The sequence below is a fragment of the Ambystoma mexicanum genome, chromosome 6p (assembly GCF_040938575.1).
Source record: "Ambystoma mexicanum isolate Mex_15411 chromosome 6p, UKY_AmexF1_1, whole genome shotgun sequence".
NCBI lineage: Eukaryota > Metazoa > Chordata > Amphibia > Caudata > Ambystomatidae > Ambystoma > Ambystoma mexicanum.
This window is the reverse complement of record NC_090935.1, coordinates 1,193,805,234-1,193,822,242: the sequence shown is the minus strand read 5'-3', so window position 1 is coordinate 1,193,822,242 and position 17,009 is coordinate 1,193,805,234. Positions and strand designations below refer to the sequence as shown.

Genomic DNA, 17,009 nt, shown 5'->3' with positions numbered 1-17,009 from the left:
GAGTGATTTGCAAGTGTCCTTTGCTCTGTGTGCTCATTGAGGTATTTCGGTCACCCTCACCCCTCCTGAGACCTTGTCTTTACCGCTACTAAGCTACCTTGATTGGTCTGGCTTGTCCAGAAGTTTACCCTGTTCCAAGAAACTAGGCTGGACTTCTGAGCCTCTAACCACCAGGTCAGAGTTCAGAAATCTGTCTTAACAGTAAGCAACCTGTGCCAAACTACCACCAGTGAAGAAAATCAAAGATAGAAACTGTGCAAGAATCGGGTACCTGGGGGCACAACCAGACAGGCACCTCAACAGATGCCTTACCTGCATCTACACCAACCCCATATGCCTTGACTCGGATCCCGGCTGATGATGAGCTAAATGATGTTATACAGCACGGGTCAGGCTCAGTGGCAGAACCCACTTGAGCCTGCGTATGATCGACACAGAAGCGCTGGGATGACTGCAGGAGCGGACAGAATGCTGGCAGCGTGGATTTTGCCGCTTTCTAGCAGCCCGGGCAGGGCCTGTCATTGCCAGTGGGTTTCACGGGACTGAGCAAGTGGCTCAGTGCAACAGAGAGCACATTCCCTGTGGAGGCCGCCCTGGCTCACTGACAGAGAGGCCTGCACTGCAGAGGCTTTGGCTCCCTAAAGGCCTGGGCAAGGTCTGGAGGTGCAGGTGGTCAAAGAGTAGGAGAATTTCAAGGTGAAACAAACAGTCACCCATGAAATTCTAGAGCAAGAAACAACTTATGGTGAAGGAGAAAAGCAAATGAAAAATATAGAAATATGTTTTGCAGAGAAACAAATAAAGAAGAGACCGAGTTGGTGGTGATGGTGGGAAATAAGAAAAAAAAGTTGAATCGTTTGATTGATAATGAAATAAATATATAAGAGAGGAGGGGACCAAGAAGAACATAATATATTAAGAGCATGGAGGATGGGTAAGTATTTCGTTGACTAGTACTCCTAATGCAAAACCGTACCATCTTATTGAGAGAGACAAATTTCTTGGTACCCACTTATAAATAAGACGGCGTCACACATGCATGGGAATGTCACTATGGGATAATTGGGGGCTCCGCTAACATGCAGGCATGTGAAGTGCAGTGCAGTAGAAATTACAATTAATCATCCTTCCCTGGCGCAAGAAGCCACGCTTCAGACATTTTGTCTTTGTTAACGGAATTTTAGCAATCAAGAGAGAAAATAGTTTCTAACAGACTTTACAAAAAAACTGGTTTTAAAAGTACACATTTTGCAAGATTTGTAAAAAAAATAAAATAAACGCAGATGCAGGAATATGTTGCTCCACAAATGCAAAGAAAACACAGTGGAGCATACCAAGAGAGGAAGGTGGTGGGCCATGTGAGGGATCATACTACACGGCACTATTGGGGAGGGGTGATCTCTCAGTGCATCTAGTGTAGACAACATTCACTTGTATGAAGGAGTTACATTCGAAGAACATGGGTTTAATTACAGACTTGAGTTCAAGATCCAACCTTAAGTTTTGTATGCGACAGACAAGTAAATCCAAGCACTAATAAAACACAGACATGTTCTAGTGAAAAAATATGCAAAAAGAGATCCTTTTCATTGGCACGTTATTGGGGAAAGCTGGAATTACGTAATATCCATCACCGTTACTTTAGGCACAGACGCGGCGCTTTAGCATCAAAAGGAAATAACCAAAGGTACAGTTAGAGATCTAAGGGATGTGGTATGCCACGGACAGTGCACACTGAAAGACAAACTAGGGAGGTGAGCAGGACTAGGAAAACAGAAGGAGGTGCTAGAGGACGGGGAGCTGCCCTCCTACATATAGCTGTGCTTCTGGGGCCATGCAGGCTGTTCCTCTGCATCCTCCCCAGACCCCAAGGGCCTCTGCCTGGAAGGCGTTCGGCCAAGTAGGGTGCCAACTTGGTCGAAAAAACGGTCTTTGGCAAAGTCAAAATTGGTGGCCCTGCCAATACACGATCAAACTTTCTGTAAGTCAGTAGTATTGTTTCAGTAGCACACAGGTTTTTCTGAGCTATGCTTATTATCGTTTATGATTGAAATAATTTGCTCATACTGAGGCTGCAGTTTTTAACTCCATTATAGGGTCTCTTGCTATCCCTGTTTAAAAGGATACAGGGAAATTAACAGATTGGATGGACTATGAGCCATTGAAAAATGTTGAGCAAGTGCAATTACACAACAGTTGATAAAAGTTCCACGCTTGTGACAAAGAATATTAAAGTCGTTTTTGGTTATAGCAACTAATGCAATTTCATCGTCATATTAATGATAAAAACTAGGGTGCAATATTATTAGTAGGTGACAAAAGCAAAAACGCATTTCGCACTCAACAGTACTTTCTCAAGGCTTTAGACTTTGAACTGATGTTTTATTTCTACTTAAGAGTGTTACAGCCAGCTATACTTTCATACAGTGCATATTTGTCCAATTGTGTAAGACTACCACAACAAAACTGGGAGGCAGCCATTGCAACGTGCATAAAGTGCGAGCCAGTCACGAAGCAATACCACTTGGAGTCTCAGAGGAAGCAGGATTTCCATTAATCCCACACATACGCTCCCAATCATGATCACACAATTTTTTTTTGGTTTCATTTTTAATTAACAGGAGCACTACATAAATAAATAAGGCAAAACTATGGGATCCAAGGTTGGGACAGTGGAAGGTTTAAATAGTAAAACTGCACAACACACCAACTACTTAACAAATTTGCTCGTAACAGAATGAAAAAATAACTATGCCATTTATATAAAGTGTACTAAGAATTGGATAGAGACATAGGGAATGAAGAATGCAGCATTTTTAGAAGTAATTTGAATGAGTGCTTTTATGTCAATTATACCACTTATGTGACCTCATTGTGATTTTTTACTATCACCCATATTTTCCATTTAGTAGATAAACAGTACCCGTGAGAAACATTCTAACTGGTCTTCTGTTTATAAAACTGTAGCGAGTACCCAATGTGTACCTGTGTGCAGCATTCTTATATGAATCTATTGAAAGGCAAGTCCAATCAGGGTAATTGCGATGCAACTCAAGATACTACAATTCAAAATCAAGACTTCAGGGTAACTAAAACTTCAAAAGGACAAACGCCCTAAGGAAGGCATGCGTGTTATCTTTTAATCCAAGACCAGTTCACTCCATCTGTACTAAGAGAACTGAATAATAAGGGTTCGATATCGAGAGGAGCTTGAAGCTATTTAGCTCCTGCTTCTAGCGTAGGAGAGTCTGATTAGCTTGAAAACCACAGTTATCAGGAGCTACTTTTGGCTCCCCTGGCCAATTGATGCCTTAAAAACATGATATGTGACATTAACTTGAGTTTTTGAAAATATTAATAAAGATGAATAAGGACACATCAAGTACACATTTAAACATAATTAATCTTGTATCATGGACAAAAGTGTGCATCTCATGTGGAAGTTAGATTTGCAGTGTGCTGGATCCTAGCTCTTGGTTTCCCCAGTGGTAGCTCCTGCCTACTGGGTGATCCGGGACACCCAGGAGCTGGTTTTAGCTCCTGCTCACCAAATCTTAATTTCAAACCCTGATAATGCATATTATGGAGTTCTAAGCTGCAGTAGAAAACTACCTAGGAGTGAACACAAGCTCTTTGATTGCTAGGTGAGTGGCCCGAAGCAGCACAGCGTTGACATGTTGCTGCGGTTATTACAGAGAGCCTTCTCATTTGAAGTGGAAACTGCAAGAACAATACGGACCACCAGGAACTGGCTTATTTTCATTTTCATCCTCCTCCGCCACCAAAGTGTTGGTTTTAAATGAGACTGTTCCCACACGCATGGGACTCGGAGCAGGTTGGTCTCTTGTTTTCTAGCCCTGCAATCTTTCAGTCGAGCTTGGAAATCAAGGTTGTCTATTGGCGAATTGCCTATTCTGCTGCATAGACGAACGGCATTTGGGCTTTATCTTTTGAATTTTTACACACGTTTCTATTAGCTTAAATAAACTTAGGTTTGCGTTTTACCTCCTGCCCTCCTCAGCCTTTAAGCAAGATTTGTTATTATAAGTACTGATCATTTGAGCCAGTTAAGAACGTTTTCGGCATTACAAGTAGGAGATGATCGTCTTCATATCCCTGTGGTCCCACTGGCTGAAGCGGCCTTGAAGGACATTTGAGAAAGGAAAAATCTCAGTTTACTGTTGTACATCAGCAACTTTTTCCCAAGCAAAACAAATCCACACCTGTTTCCCCTCTTAAAAGTGTGATGCATTACATTGTGGTGTCCATAGTATGTCCTTTCTTTATCCACCACCATTACCTGTCTCATATAAACTACCTCTACCACCCTCCCGCCTAAATGTTTGGGGATTGTGTTTAGTACATGTTCACCTAACCGTGGATTCTTGGAGGAATTAAGTAGTGTTTGAACACCAACAGGATCATGGTGATTATTTGCATGTGGATTCTGCAAGAGGGCAGTGCTGACCCGTTCCACAAGCTGCAGTATGCAACAAGTTCGGGCCCCGCTATGGAACTGCCTTCATGCTCTTTAACAGCTAAGAATGGCCGACTGGTCTGTAGATGTGTTGATATTAACGATTACATCCCTGTTGAACGAAGTGCTATGTTGGCAGGTTTTTCTATGACAAAACTGCCAGAAACAACAGCTGCAATAACATTTGTATATGGAATGGAACAAGAACTGGGACACAGCAGCTGTTCAAAACGGGAAGGCGGGTTTGTATTATTATCTAAGAAGTTTCTGTGCTGTGGGACCCCACGCTTGGATCCAACTTGTGTCCAGAAAATGCAAAGGATTGTATGCTCAGGTATGCTTTAAGAGTTATATTTAATTCTGTCAATTCTATTGAATAAAAAGGCACATGCCTTTGTCAACACTCTTTTTTGATGGATACACTCTTCCTCCCGCACATTCTTAAACTTCTGAAATGGCTCTCGGGGCAGACTGGTTCCAGAAATCTTTAACAGCCACTAGGGTTTAGGGGGTCAGCTGAAGTTTCTGTCCCTCACAGTAAATGTATCAAACATTACAATGTTCTTTCTGATGAATATGGTCTTAATAGATTTCTCACTGTTTACCTGAAACTGTTGTGGTGATCTTTTCAGGGCAGTCACACCATTCTATTTGGCATGTCAAGAAAAATGGTAGAACTGAGGTATGGGGCAACAATTCCATCTACAATAGGAGACTGAATGCAGAGAACAGCAAGTGGCAGCCTGAAACATGGCAAACAAGGCAACAGTCCTCTGGAAAGGCACATTTAGCCCACGTCGCTTGATAGAATAAGCCCAGATACCTTTAGCAACATGTTCACAGTACATCTTTACACACAATAAGATTTATTTTAGAGATAGCCGGTTCAGCAATAGGCTTGCCCTTACATGGACCAGAAAACAGCTGGTTTTCAATCTGGTACTTCTTGAACCAAGGCATGTGAAAGCTGACCACAGACATTGGGGCAAGGTGATGGAAGTGCTTCATGTAGAAAGATGCAGAGGATGGAAGACGACCTGAAGGAGTATTTTTTTTTTTAAAGCAATGAAACTCAAACATTGCCTTAGAAATAGGGTCTCACAACTCGTGAGCAGACATAATGGATTTGGATTTTTTGACCGTGGCAGAATTGTTCACGGCGGAATTGACCATAGTAAATTTTGCCACAAATACAATTTTACCACGCCTAAACTCACCCAATCTGTGTCCTCCCCTGCCCCCCATAGAACCCCCCACCCCACCACACGCACCTTTTCTCGTCCGCTGCCTCTCCTGACCCTGCAGCATCTGTTCCATCCCTCCAACGTGGGTCGGATCGGATGCCGCAGGGGCCCCCCTTTCTTTTTTTTCTTTTCTATCCTCCCACCTTCAATCTTCAGGAAGCGGGGAACACCCCTGCAACCTCCCCCGCACACGCCCCAAGGCTAAAAATACCGAACATGGGGAGTGGGTGACACCCCTGCAACCCCTGCTCACCTATGTTTTGTATTTTGAACCCAACTTGATCAATTCAAAATCGATCGAATGGTACTGGCTGAATTTGGTCAGATGTACCATTCCATCGATTTGTTCCGATATAATTGGGTAATACCGACATAATAGTCTTCCTGGTGTCAAGTCTCAGACGACAAGAAAGCCAACCCTCAAAAGGAGACCCCATCCAAAATAAACATCAAGTTCATGTACCGAGACATAATTTTTAAAACCTTTTCAGTAAAAAAGTATTACTTTAGTGAAAAGCCCATGGACCGACAACAGCACATCAAGAACATCTTAGACTGGTATGAATATTCTGACTGGCCAAGTTCGCATCAAGGATTTGACATTGCTGCAACAGAAGATTCGGTCTTAGAGTTGGTCTCCATAAAAAACAAACCAAGAGGACCAGGAACGCAAAATATTATGGCCTTCTCACCCAGCCACAAAGACTATAATCACCCCATACCTAATCTCTCTGTAGAATGAAAATAATCAAACATGTGGGTATTAATATTATGGGTTGCCTCTTTTCTCAAAGGCAGATCGATTAGTCTTCTCAGAAACAGACAGTGCTGCACCTACCCCTATGGTATCCCCCAAGTCTTCTGTGTCTCCCCTACCCGATACAACATTTTCACCAAATCCCTCTTCGACTTCTTATTAGTAACCCCTACACTAATTATGCCAATGACACCAAGATCCTCCTCCCTTTGACTGGCAACTATGACACAGATACCCTTACCATCAACAAAATGTACTGGACTATCCAAGCCTGGATGGCTACAAACCACTTATGCTTAACGTCAAAACAGAGATTTTACTGGTTTGGATACCCAGGAATGCTGAAGAAGCTCAACTCTCAATTCTCATCCTTCTTGATTGACGGAATTCAGATTTTTGTTTTACCCTCTGGGTCCATCTTGATGCAAATCTCTCCGTCACACGGCAAGTGAATGTTATCACTTCTTCCTCAGCCTACACAACCAAATTGATTAATGGTGCCAGACAATTCCTGACTCCCTCTAGCTGCCTCACCATTGCTCGAGCAGTCATAGGGGGCAAGACAATGTGAGCCTGATCTTCCTAAGTTCCGGAAACTCAAGACCTTCCTCTTCTCCTCCTTCCCTCTCCCTTGCTAACTTGGCTCTCTGCTCTTTCCCCCTCTCCCTCTGCTTCCTTACTGCTTGCGGACTGGCCGCCAGGAGTACCTCAAGTCTCACAGGTCTCTGGTACCCCCGCCAGTCCTCTTCCGCACTTGTCCCTGGGCCCTACACCCATCACTGCACTAGAACATCAACCCTAGAGGGAGGCTCTCTCTGCACTTACCCCAGTCTCCATAGACCGGGTGCACTTGGACTTCCCTGTGGACCCCCCACTCCCTTCTGTGTACTTGCACGATCCGTACACACTGTGCTGAAGTTCGTCTGTATTGTCTCCCTTGTCTTCACCCCTTAATTCGCACTGGTTAAAACTGCAGAATCGCCGTCAGGCCTATTTTCTGAACTTCAACTGTTCAAATGTATTTTACGCACTTACTCTGCCTGTGCAGACTATTTTTGTCTCAGAATTTCAAGGGCTCTGAGCGACTGTTTTTCCCCCGTTCCTACCTTCCTTGTGCACTTTGAAACACTTGCCTGTGTACAGGCGCTTTATAAATAAACAATACAAGACTAGACTACTGCAATGCCCTCTTTGCAGGTCCCTCCAAACATATCAATAAAATGGAGATAATCCAACACAATTCCGTACGATCTGCACTCAACATTTCCAAAAAAGAACCTCTCCTCAGCCAGGCGAGAGGCCCACTGGCTCCCTATTCGTGAAAGGATTATATACTCTATCCAACACGCACAAATGCCTCTCTGACACTGCGACTGTATACCGGACACAAAAAATTGCTAAAGTCAAATCTACTACACCAGCTAGGTATGTGCACGCACACCATCTTGCGCTACCCAAGTTTAAACGAATCAAAGGTGGAGGCTCGAGTTTCCGCACGATAGCAGCTAAACACTGGAACTCCCTCCCACCTGCCCATAGAGCCGAGGAATCATACTGGGTCTTCCGAAATGCCCTCAAAACTCTGCTTTTCACCCAACTCTAACTTGTTACGGTATGCCTCTGGCATCGCTTTCCACAAATGTAAGAACACTTATGTATGTAATGCCTTTTTCCTAAGATGCGTGTAACTGGTCTTGATACAGCACCTTGATGCCTCTGTGCTTAGGCACTTTACAAATGAATAAATAACTACATTATGGCATTTATTGAGCACGGACAAAGCATCGAGAAGCAATGCAGTGCTTTACAGACGTATAGAACTGTACAAAGGCACATTAGAGTGATTTTCAGAGGTAACGGAACAGATATACAGCGGGGGTAGGATACAGAGGGGCACAGAGGAGGGATACAGCTGTACTGGGTGGCGGGGAGCAGAAGAGCTGGCGGCGTCTAGCGAACCAAACCCCCGGATGATTATATTTTAGGTCGAACTACCAAAATTAGGACACCCAAATTTACCAACATCTATTTGGTTTCTGATTATATTTTAGGTCGGTCTACCGAAATGAAGTCACCCAAATGTACCACTATCCATTTGGTTTCTACAAAAAAAACGTATTCCCTTTGGCTCATAGGGGAGTATTTAGGTCTGCCATTAGTTTTGGCACGTGCAGCAAATTAATGGCACAGTTCGCTTTGATTCATGAGAGACGCTTTAGCTCCAACATTAGTTGTGGGTCATGTGGCGAGTTCGATGTGCCATTCGTTTTTACTCAGATGGTGCTTTAACATCGCTATGCATTTTTGCACTCTAAACTGCTCTTTAGCCACCCCTTGTTTTGGCTCATACATGGCGTTTTAGTGACGACATCAGTCTTGGTTAACATGTGGTACAATTAGGTGAACTTCATTGATCGATGCCTGATGAATGTTGATAACGTTCTAATCTACAATGCACCCTTCACGGGAAGAAGAGTGAGAGAAACACGCTATTACATTAGAAAAACTTCCACCCCAGAGGTTTGAAAGATAACCTTAGTTTTGGCCAATATTTAAGGTTGAGCCATAATTGTACTGAACCTACAGAATGTACCTATAATGCTGGGATTTTAAACAGTAGATTACTCTCAAGGGGTTACCCGAAGAATCTCCATACAAAATCAAAGAAGAGGGCCAGATTTACGCCAAGTGAATCTCTCCTGAATGGCAGAGACAGGAATGAATCAAGGATGACGTGCGTCATCACAAACTCCCCTACCGCCCTTGTTAAGAAAATCGGCAAGAAGTATTGAACGATTGCTAAACTGAGGCTTCCCTATGAGGACGCTTCTATGTTCTCTCTGAGGCGTGCCTCGAATCTTGAGGATAAATTGATACACTCTCTCTAGATATTAAAAAAAAATTTTTTTTAACAAAAATAAAAAATACATAAAAAAAAAAAAAAGGAGTTCCTAAAAATATTCTTTGGAACTTGCACTCGCTCACAGGCCATTTTCCATGTGGGATATGTTCTGTGTGTAGATTCACAGAGAAATAACATCATTCAGGATAGTAGACAGGGTGGTTTACTGCCTAGGTCCCTGCCATTTAGGCTACATCGGGCAAACCGGCAGAGAGGTCCACATCAGGGTCTCCGAACATACATCTCTCATTTGATGCAAAGTGACTTCTGCACCAATGGTTGAGCATTTTCTACAGTTAAGACACTCACTAGATGATATCAACTGGTGGTTAATAGACAAAGCAACCAGCAACATTGAATGACTGCTATTATCCAGAGTCTTGTTGGATCCATAGAATGAGCACACACATCTATGGTCTTAATGAACACTTTATGATCTAATGGCTCTTATCTATGCCACATTAAGTCATTTTTATTACTGTGTTTATTCTCTGGCATATTGTGATATCTTATATCCTAGCCAAGTAAGAGATGCGCGTCATAGCCCCACAAAATTAGAGTGATTTTTATACATGGAGGTGATATTTGAATTGTCTCTGGTGTGATCACAGATATGGGTATATATCACCACAAGTTGCGGATTAACAACTTGTGACGACACCCAATATCGATTTAGTAGTTTTGTCACACTTGCTCTATATCTACATTAATATGTCAACAAGGAGTCTCTGTGATTGTTTTGGCACCATCGCTATGTTCGAGCGGGATGACATCACTCTGCCCGTCTAAACGGAGCAGTGTTACTTTTTCCATTACCGCAACTTTGGAGGGTGGCTCAATTTGCTCCGAAGCCTCTTTTGGTTTCCTTCATTAGTAAGAGGCGCTCACAGTCAACCTTTACTTTCCGTTGCCCCAGTCAGATTTTAACTTTTGTAATGATTTTATCGACAAAATACCCTGTTCATTTTGTGTGGTTGGAGTAGTTGTGATTTTTGCCCCATTGTTTCATTTTCAGATGACTTGGGGAAGGGACAGCTGACGTTTTATGAATTTGGAGTTAATTGCAAGAAAACAGAAAATCATTCATACTGCGAGAACTGTATGGTAGGGCTATTTCGTCAATATTCAGTGAATATATGGAAGTTAACTCTCTAAATTGGGAATGCAATCAGTGTGAGAGTGATTATCTCCTATTAAATGTAAGTCCTATTGATTGGGATCCCCCATTCATTAATCTTTGAAGTATTTGTATAGATGTAAGACTTTACCAAGATGATTCTGAGCATCTGGATACGCATATGATCCCCTGAGTCAGGTGAGTCTGTAGTTGCACATTTTTGGTTATCTGTTGCATTAAACAACATAGTGGATATTCATGGTTTTGCATTTACTTTTTTCACATTTATCACAGTAGTTAGGTCCTGAAAAGGGCAGTATATTTGGTTCGCCGAAACGCATCCTTTAGCGTCAATCCTGTGTTTTTTCACTATCAGGATTGATTTGAAGATTCTGTGTATGTACTCTCAGGAATCTTGATGTCTTGTTTCCGTCTGTACCATTCACTCTGTTTTTTTATGTTGGTTTTGTTTTGTCTTAAACCATGTACAGCGTTTTGAATTTTTTTCTTTTTATAAATTGTGCATCAACCGTCAGAATGTAAGACATTATGATAATTTTGTATCTCATAAAGTATGTAAAAAATCCTTAACAAATGTAGCTTCTGAATAAAACTGGAACTTATAAGAGAAAGTAAATCTCTGAAGCGATCAGACGAGAGTTGGGCCTTCTGTCGCTAAGCGCCACAGTCAGTGGGGCCGCACTTGCCCTATTTAGGAAAACCTTAATTAAAGACAGTTTGCCAATCTTTAAAATTATTGGGCAGGAATTGGAATCAACTAACACCAAGACGGTCCAAAAATGGGCACACCTTCAAAAAACCAAACTGGAAGACCTGCAATGTTCACTCAATGACTTGATAACGAACCCGCAAAGAGTAAGTGAAAAACTGAAACTGCAGGACTGGATTACCACCATTGACAAAGCTGCCTCCATCAAGTCCCTAAACCACCTTCCACCAACCTATAATAAATTGAAACTTCCTCTGGCGTACTGTCTGAGATTCCCAGACAAAAAACTGCGCTCAACATTTTTAAGGGCACGTTTAAACTTGCTCCATACTCGAAAAATCCTAGGGAGAAGACGGCTGGCCAGCTCAATTACATGCAGACTGTGTGAAGACCCTGATTCTGTCGAAAACATTCGCCATCTTCTCCTAAACTGCCCGGCTTTGAAGCAAATTCGCACTCCGTTTTTGACTCCGCTATGGCTTGACTCGGTCCTGATCGATGAGCACACGTGGTGGTGCCGTTTGATATCTGGCGAAAAGTCAGAAAAAAGCGGTAGTCACGGCCAAAATATTGGAAGCAGCCTTCATCAAACTCGGTGTCGTACACTTAAAGCGACCTTGGATTTTCAATGGACATTTTTCTAATTACAGAGGATTTTCTCCCTGTTCAATTTTGAGAACATCTTTGAATTTAATACCTTGAGACTTACCTTTACGCACTTTCTGACATACATCAACTGTAATTAACAACTTCTTGTAAAAATCATTTTTCCCTTGATTACATACAAGTAAATAAAAAAAAAAAAAGAAAGTAAATCTCTATGCTCAGTTATATGCTGGCAAATTTAATTCACAAATACACATACATTACGAGATTGTGTACTCAAGATTAACTTGACAACTTGACATACATCCAACAGAAACATTTCCCTTGCATTTATAGTTTCTTCCCCAGTTCCTGGTTGTGTAAGGGATGCCTTGCTTCCGTGTGAACGTTGGCATCACAAAGCAAGGCTACGTACTTTTAGCTCACACAGGGTGCTGTGGCCAATGCATTCTATACATGTACACATGGTTCAAAGTTCAGATTTAATGAGCAGTAGCTAAAACGAGCTACTGGGTATCGGGAATCAACCAGTAGGTATGGAACACCCTCTCGGGAGCTAGGAGTTAATACGCAAATAACTTCAACAGCAATGCAAATTCAACCTTTTTGTCCATTATGCATTATCCATTATGCTTTAAATGTCTACCAGATATGTCCTATTTCATTATACACATTGCCAAATACACAAAGTTAAGGACCCACAGTTATGTAAAGAGATTGTTTTTCTATGTAGGCATATGCGCATTTATATATACAATATGCATATAATTCAATTCAGCATAATTTGCTACTGCACACTGTTTAGTGGGTAAGAATAGGTTGTTTCAATTCAAATGCATACAGTGTCTTCACATAAGTGAAGTTCAATTTTTTTTTATATAGTTATTCAACTTGTACCAACATAACTCCGCTAGGAGGCACGTGCGTGGGTTTCGCCCTTTCTTGGGCTTTGTCTTGGTTTGGCGCATTAAGTGTGAATGATTGGTATATCCTATGGGTATTGCGTATACCATTCCCTATTGGGAGTTTCCACCGCTCCAAGCTCGGTATTGCCGTCTGCTTCTCGTGGGAGAGACCCCCACCGCCACCTCTTCTATCGCCCCCCAGCCTTCTATATACGCAGCCCAAACTTACCATCTGTAGGTTTGTGATTTTAAAAAAAAGTGGTAAAACATGTGCCCAAATAAATAAAATAAAATAAAAGGCAAGGTTGCATTCGGGAAAAGTGAGGGTTACTGAGTAATTTAATGAGTATTGGGAAATCAAGAAGGGCTTTGGAATTAAAAAGGTTCTGTAAAGGAGGGAGGCATGAAAAATATTGTCGATTCAGGTAGGCCAGGGAAGATAAAGTGGAATATGGTGTGATGAGGGAAGGGAGTCTTATTCTTGGGGCTGAGATTGTGGGGCTAGAAGAGGCTCTAATTACATTTTGTTACTTGTAGGTCTGCTATTTATGTAAAGTTAATTCATTAATTTACTCCAGGTAATGGAGTAATACTCTAGGAAAGGGAGGGCTTCTGTTATCATAATTATAATAAATGACTTGTGTATTCCTAAAGACTTTGATAAGCGTTTTGGTACTAAAAGCACTGCATGCCAACCTCATCACACCTTGTGGATTCTGCATCTGGAATGTAAATAAAGAGGACCTTTTCCATGGAATGTGCTGCCGAATCCTACACAGACAGCTCACTAGAACACACTTATTTAAGTTCGATTTGTGTGGCACTAGCAGTGAACACAGCCCTTTTGCAGGACCCAAAGAGGAAAGGCATAATAGAGGGAGAGGAGCCAATCCTAAAAGCCTTACACAACTTCGATAAGATGAGCACAATAAAAGTGGGGGGGATAGTGCAGAATATGTTTGACATACAGCAGACACAGTAAGGGAATAAGTGAAGAAGAGCCTCGGGATGATGAAACTGTGGGGTGGAAGGGTTTACCCGTAGGGGTACAATTGCAGGTAGAAGATCGCTGAAGTACAGGAAAGACCAGCTGACCCCTATTCAGCTCAAAGGGAAGGCGGTAGATAATTCCAGAGGCGGGTGCCAATAGCACCCAAGGAGTGTTTGCTCAACCTCTTTTCCTTATGTTGCCAGATGGTTAAAGATCTGGAGTAGGAGGAAGCAAAGACCCTCACTGAGCAGTATCTGATCACTTTGAAAGAAACGTAATGTCAAACCAGGAACAGTAGGCCCAGTGGTTGAAGCAGGGTACCTTGAAGGAGATTCGGGCATCAACTGGGACAGTGCAGGTGTGATGTGGCCTTCTGGCTGCAGCCCAAGGACAAGTCTGGCTTGTTCGTTTTGAATGACTTGTATCAAGTGCAGAAGAGATTTGTAGAGGTACAGGCAAGGACGGACAGTAATCAATTCTTAAGAGGACCATGGCTTTGGTAGAATCTACCTTGTGGATGATGGAAAAGGAGGATGTGCTTAAAAATGTGTAGCTGGTAGTGAGTTTTTTTCAGAGCCCCCTGGACCCGAGGGACGATGAAGAGTACGCTAACAAATAAAACAGCAAGGGTCCTAGCTGGAAATTAGGGGCGTGGGGGTAGTGTGAATGGCCCATAGATGGGTGAGGCATGTGAAATGTAGACCAGGAGGCATGTGGGAGCTGATGTAGGTTTCAACCTTTTAGGAGATGCAACACAAATCGTTGGTACATATCCAACTCTGGACCATGGTGAAGCAGGCAGCAATGGTATGGCCTCCCATCTTAAAGGCAACCTGCGAGTCATCCTCATAAAAGGTCTAGAAAGCATAAATATAATGGGGCATAATGCTCAGCAAACTCTTGTAAACAAGTATTAAAGAGCCATGGGGGCACTATAAAGCCTTAAGGGACCACAAAGTTTGACACCTTGGGTTCAGAGAAAACAATATCAGATCTAGTCTTGGCTCCAATGTCATGGGGGTGGAGGGGATCGAGATCCATCCCAAGACACTCGATGCCGAAGTTGTTTAAGTGGTCAAGCAGGATATTATGAATGACAGTGTCAAAAGCACAGGACAGAGCATGGAGAATGGGAACAGCCGGGCAGTTGCTGTCCATAGAAGGAAGGGGCTCATTGAGCGTGTACAGGAGAGCAGATTCAGTGCTCCTCGCACTTCAGAACCCACAACAGTGATTGTGGAGCAACTCATTGGATTCACAGACGTCCGTAGGCCACGCAATAGTCATTTCCTCCAGGATTTTGCCAATGAATGGCGTGACAGGTACGGGTATTCGTTTTTATATCTAGTTGGGTCATAAGTAAACAGAGAAGGATTTTCTTAAACTAGTGGGGGAAGTAACAGATTGGAAGGAGCTGTTACACACAATAGTTAACATGGGGACATGGTGCAGTAGTTTCCTCGGTGCCAGCAAGGGACAGAAGATCTATTTGGAGGAGGCCTTCATCAACTTAGCAACTTTGGTCAAGCACCCATCTTTAGCCTGATCTGGTCATCCTGCAGCAGGATGGGAAAGATTGAAACATGTGTGCTTGGCATGGCAGCTTTACAGAGGCTTTCCATCTATTTCTCATTTGAATTTGACAGGAAAGGAAACTCAAACATTAGCCGCTTAGGTGGAATTAATCACAGATTCACTAACCCTCCTCCCGACACCCCTTCCCAAAATAGCAGCCCCCATTTAAATTTCACGTTAACATTGGATTAATGTCCATAATAGTACATTTCAAAATGCCTGAACATGCATACAACAAAGACAACAGATTGTAAAAACATCACTATAATGGCCCTTTCTCCAACCCTTTAGTCCGGTACCTCCACGCTGCAGCCACAGTCAATTTCCTTTAAAACCAACTGATGGACGTGTTGTGAAGGAACCTGGGTGCGCGGGACAACATATGCTTGGCACAACTTTATTTGAAACCACCCCTCTACTGCAAACAGACCGGGTTCGGTTGTGGCATAGAGGTTTTGTGGGATAACAGTTATTAGTTGTCCTTCCTAACCATCACGGACTAAGCAAAACACCAACAGACCAGCAAAGTACAACCAAGCCGAAAACTCCCTGCCCGTGATCCTGCACTTCTAGGTCAAAGTGACAGCAGGTGTCCGAGCGATGCGCAAATCTTCTACCAGCCCATGTCGCCGTGATTAGCAGAGCCAGACTGGATTCACCCTCATATTGAATTCTCCCAACTGTTGCACTGGTCTTTAAACCAAACAGCGCTTTGGGACCATAATTAAAGTCAAAGGCGCTATACAAAGTACCACAATGAATGAACGAAAGGTGCTGCACGGAGGAACATACAAAAGAAACTGCTGTCCATGTCAGCAACAGTCAAAATGGAATGCCAAACACACAACATGAACATAAAGAACAGACAACAGCAACCCCTAACAAAGAACCACTAGGTGATGGGACACAAGGAAAGCAAACAGTTGCCTCATTTTTGTGTTTCATGCCAGCGGCCTCGGTCGCCAGAGCAAAAGCCTGCTATCCAAATGATGCCAGATGAACCACTTGAAGCCAAAACTACAACAAAGAGCGAGCCCTCCACAAAACGAATGATGGGTATCCCATAAAAACATTAAAAAGGAACAACAAACATGAGTGTGAAGCAGAACTCGGTCCCAGCGATCTGGCAGGAAACCGAGGTTAAAAGGTAGTCTTTCCTATTTCACATCAATATTTCACTTATATAACTGAACACACACTTTCAAGAAAAGTCAATATGGTTTGAGCAGCATATCAAGAGGCAATAGGTTATCTGCAAGTCCTCCCCAATGTGTGTGCTAAAAATGTATCTCTGCGGCTCCGCAAAGTATACTGCTGTCTGGTATGTTGAAACTTGATATATAGGAAAAATGGTGAAGAGGAAGATGTTGGTGCAGAACCTGGGTGAGAACAGTCTAAAAGCACTATCGGTTCTGCCCTGTATTGCGTGGATTATGGCCGTTTACAGAACCACTGCACCAGGAGCTGTCCATATGGAAAGGAAAACAAGGAGACCATCGGAAAACGGCCAACTTTTAACGCACAAACTCTACCTGGGTCAATGGGGTCAACTCAAGGCCACACAAACTTTATTCCTGCCACCACACTTTTACATTTTTTAATTTTAGTTCCTTTATTCAATCCAATCCTCCATCTCCCAAACGTTCTCCATGTTTCCTTGTCCATGATGTTTTAGGAATGCTTGGGACAACGAATCTAGGGAGGT

The 17,009-nt window shown here is 42.7% G+C and overlaps 1 protein-coding gene across 1 annotated transcript in view; it reads right to left on the bottom strand.

Moving 5' to 3' along the window:
• The window catches only part of OSTF1 (osteoclast stimulating factor 1), a 175,236-nt gene that overhangs the window by 81,181 nt on the left and 77,046 nt on the right, over positions 1–17,009 (bottom strand). The gene's annotated exons all lie outside the window — the stretch shown is intronic.